Raw genomic sequence first — 4,915 nt, 5'->3', positions numbered from 1 at the left:
TGGTTAAGAATCCGCCTGCCAGTGCAGGGGACACGGGTTCGAGCCCTGGCACAGGAAGATACCACATGCCGTGGAGCAACTAAGCCCGTGCGCCACAACTACTGAGCCTGAACTCTAGAGCCTGCGAGCCACAACTACTGAGCCTGAGTGCCACAACTACTGAAGCCCGCGCGCCTAGAGCCTGTGCTCTGCAACAAGAGAAGCCACTGCAATAAGAAGCCCGCACACTACAACGAAGAGCAGTCCCCACTCTCTGCAACTAGAGAAAGCCCGGGCGCAGCAACAAAGACCCAACGCAGCCAAAAATAAAGTTTAAAAAAAAATTTTTTTTATTGAGGTATATTTGATATACAATATTATATATCTTTCAGGTGTACAACATAGTAATTCACAATTTTTAAAGGTTATACTCCATTTATCATTATTATAAAATATTGACTATATTCCCTGTGCTGTACAATATGTCCTTGTAGCTTATTTATTTTATACATAGTAGTTTATACTTCTTAATCCCCTACTCTTAATGTGATCCTCCCCCTTTCCCTCTCCCCAGTGGTAACCACTGGTTTGTTCTCTTTATCTGTAAGTCTGTTTCTTTTTTGTTATCTTCACTAGTTTGTTTTATATTTTAGATTCCACATATAGGTGAGATCATACAGTATTTGTCTTTCTCTGTCTGACTTACTTCAATTAGCATATTACCCTCCAAGTCTATCCACATTGTTGCAAATGGCTGTGCACTTTTTCATATGCCTGTTGGCCATCTGCCTAGGTCTGCTTTGGAAAAATGTCTATTCAGATCCTCTGCCCATTTTTCAATTGTTTTTATCATCACTTTTTTTTTTAAACGTCTTTATTGGAATATAATTGCTTTACAATGTTGTGTTAGTTTCTGCTGTATAACAAAGTGAATCAGCTATACGTATACATATATCCCCATATCCTCTCTCTCTGGTGTCTCCCTCCCACCCTCCCTATCCCACCCCTCTAGGTGGTCACAAAGCACCGAGCTGATCTCCCTGTGCTATGCAGCTGCTTCCCACTAGCTATCTGTTTTACATTTGGTAGTGTATACATGTCAATGCTACTCTTTCAATTCGTCCCAGCTTACCGTTCCCCCCCCCCCCGTGTCCTCAAGTCTATTCTCTACCTCTGCGTCTTTATTTCTGTCCTGCCCCTAGGTTCATTAGAAACTTTTTTTTTTAGATTCCATATATATGTGTTAGCATTTGGTATTTGTTTTCCTCTTTCTGACTTACTTCACTCTGTATGACAGACTCTAGGTCCATCCACCTCACTACAAATAACTCAATTTCGTTTCTTTTTATGGCTGAGTAATGTTCCATTGTATATATGTGCCACATCTTCTTTATCCATTCATGTGTCGATGGACACTTAGGTTGCTTCCATGTCCTGGCTATTGTAAATAGTGCTGCAATGAACATTGGGGTGCATGTGTCTTTTTGAATTATGGTTTTCTCTGGGTATATGCCCAGTAGTGGGATTGCTGGGTCATATGGTAGTTCTATTTTTAGTTTTTTAAGGGACCTCCATACTGTTCTCCATAGTGGCTGTATCAATTTACATTCCCACCAGCAGTGCAAGAGTGTTCCCTTTTCTCCACACCCTCTCCAGCATTTATTGTTTGTAGATTTCTTGATGATGGCCATTCTGACTGGTGTGAGATGATACCTCATTGTGGTTTTGATTTGCATTTCTCTAATGATTAATGATGTTGAGCATCCTTTCATGTGTTTGTTGGCAATCTGTATATCTTCTTTGGAGAAATGTCTATTTATATCTTCTGCCCATTTTTGGATTAGGTTGTTTATTTTTTTGATATGGAACTGCATGAGCTGCTTGTATATTTTGGAGTATCATCACTTTTTAAAAGCCATGATTCTGTTGAGGTACCCTTAGGTTGCTCTCAATTTTCTGCTATTATAGACAGTGCTGCCACAGACATTTTTGTATGGGTGTCCTTGTACACACACATGAGAGTTTCACAAGGGTGGGTGTACATCCAGAAGTGGAGTTACAGGGCTCAGGGCATTGTGCACTTCAAATTCCTGTGTAGTCTACATGCCAGCTGTGTGCCCTTTGCCCTATGCCTTCACCCACACTTGGTGGAGCCAGATCTCACATGTACAAGCCTACCTTCCTATTCTGTGCCGAATAGCCTTTTGTGATGAAAACGACAGAAGAACAGTTACACAGGGAATGCATCTAGACCATGTTATTGGCTATTAAGTCCTCAGCAAAGTCTGGATGGAGATCGCTAAGGCAAGCTGTGCCGTTATTAATTCAGAAAGAACATCCTGCTAAGAGACATGGAGTGAGAGATGTGGAGCGCGCTGGGAACTTGGACGGGCCTGTCGGCCTTCTCCACCAGCAATCTGCTTCAAGGCACCATCCTTTTGTCTTGACCTTGGTTTGAGGCAATAAATAGGGAGCCCAAACTTCTGGGTTTGCCAGTTCATGCCAGTTGTCCCAGAGAAATTATTAAGAGCACGTCCTTTGACTCTTCAAAGTGCTTAGGTCTGAAAGATAAATTATACGGTCACTGTAGCTATGAGTGACAATTCAGATCAGCTTCCTATCCAAAGTATTCAGATTTCTGATACTCTGCTGGGGTCAATGTAGAGATGATGGAGGGTCCAAGAGCCCAGGTGTTGAGAATCCACTGTTGCTGCCAAAGCAAGATTTAAGATGGAGGTAGGAGCCTTCGGAAACTTTCAGAGAGGGAGCTGACCACAGCCCAGAAGCCCTTCCCCTGAGGAGGTCTGGTGCTCTCAGTGAGGAGGCCTGGCCGTGCTTCTTGGTCACTGCCCATGGCCAGCTCCAGGGGCGGGTGGTGCCGGGCAGCCTGGCGGGTGCTTCCCTCCCCGTCTCCTCAAGATCAGAATCCGTTCCAAGCCACCAGACAGTGCTCCCTGCCAGCCTTTTCACAAAAACAGTTCCTGGATGTGCTGCATGAGTTGTGGCCAAGCTCTTGTGACAACACCTCCTGGAATTACAAAGAGATCTTTTGTGGACAGCCGGCTCCAGCTAACAGCTTGTGGATGGCTGAACTCCCTCTGGTGCTTTCTTTTCTAGACAGCCCCCACACTCCCGTCCATTCAGTTCAAGACAATCTGGGATCCTAGATGGATAATTGGGCCATTTGATCAACCTGAAGAGGTAGGTCAGGGCAGCCTTCCAGCATTAAAACTTCCGGAGGAAATGACAGGTCACAATGGGAGATCTGTGGTGGGAGACAGCTCAGGGCACCAGCATTCAGGGGCTCCCTTCCAGCATGGGGCAACCTCCCAGGTAAAGGCCACCAGCTCAGCAGCGTGCTCATAGGACAAAGGCTTATCCTTAGAAATAAATCCACATGGGATTTCCAACTGAGCAGCCGCAGCGGCCGAGCCTCTTACTTTAAAGGGTAGACCCACTGAGGATGACGCCTACCAGTGGCGTTCCAAGATGCCTCTGGGGGTCACCACCTCCGCAAAGTCTTTACTGAGCTGCCCTCACCCCGACCTAGGCCCAGATAATAGTGTACCCTCTTGCTTTGGTGCCTGCCCCGTGATCCATGATGAGTGTGTGTGTGTGTGTGTGTGTGTACACACACATGCACGTTCCTGTCACAGTACACTTATTCCCCCAAGGACAGTGACAGTATCTCATTTATTTCTGTATTCCCCTTTATGCACTAGGTGCTGAATACAAGTTTGTTAACTGAAGAAATGAGTCAGTCCTTCACCGAAAGGGGGTTAATCCCGGAAGCTGACTGGATAGAGGAACTCAAATGATATTGTCAAGTCTCTTTTTGCTTTCTTCATTTCTTGTCTCTCTCATCTTCTGTTATGCAAACAGAATGTTTCCATGTTTGGGGAGGATGGTCACCAGCAAGCCCTAAATCACAGCATTTCAGCTTTGGGAAAGGAAGGCAGCTCCATGGTCTTCCCCTAGTTCCTTGACCACCCCTGAGGCCATGGGGCAGGGTCCTCTGACTGGAGAGCCCACTAGAATCTTGTGATTGCCGTGGGGAAGAAGCAGTTCTCCAAAGAGGGGGTAGGTGAGGTGATCCCGAAGAGACAGAGATAACGGACATCTAGAGCAACAGCGTCAAGGCTTGAGGAATTCCTAGGAAGAGAGATTCAGAGTTGGAGGACCGTTCTTGTAGGAGGAATGACACTTGCGCCTCTAATAACCACAGCCAAGGAGCGTGGGCCCAGCCACGTTTTACAAGGACCATCCGCTCTGCAAGAACAGCAGGTTGTCATATGTGCGGGCTCTGGACATCGGTCAACAGTAGGCTGATGTTTATTGAGGGTCTGCTTCGCACCAGCCACCGTGCAGGCCTGGTGGGGGTGGGAGTGGTCAGCGGTCAGCAAACAGGACACATCCCTGCCCTCCCGTGGCTCGCCCTCTACTGGACGCCCATGTCCACTGAATGGCCTCCACTGAGCCTCCCCTCCCAGCAGGCTTTGGTTCCAGGACGATGGGGGTGGGGTCATCCTCCCAACAGCTAACATTCTTGGAAATGGGCTTGACAGGCACGGCTCCATTTCACTCTGGCAACAGTGCTGTGATGCAGATTTCAGGATTTAGAGTCAGAAAGAGGCCCTAAGGTAAGCAAAGAAAGAGAGAGGGAGAGAGGAGGTAGGGGTGTGGGGAGAGGGGTGGGGGGGGGGAGAGAGAGAGAGAGTTCGTTCACAGAACTGAAGGAAACCATGAACAGCCAGGCTTTGGGGTGGGCTGGGACGGGACCAGGGCTTGCCATGGTTATGTGTGGACTGGCTCAGCATCATCTACCTTCAGTCCCTGTGACTTCTCTCAAGAGTCCAGTTCCCAGGGCAAGGCTCTGACTGGCCTGACCTGCGCCGGTGCCCAGCTCTGGGATCAGACTCTGTGATTGGCAGCCCTG

This window comes from Monodon monoceros, unplaced genomic scaffold, assembly GCF_005190385.1.
Source record: "Monodon monoceros isolate NGI ecotype Baffin Bay Population unplaced genomic scaffold, NGI_Narwhal_1 Super_Scaffold_11, whole genome shotgun sequence".
NCBI lineage: Eukaryota > Metazoa > Chordata > Mammalia > Artiodactyla > Monodontidae > Monodon > Monodon monoceros.
This window is presented reverse-complemented; position numbering follows the sequence as displayed.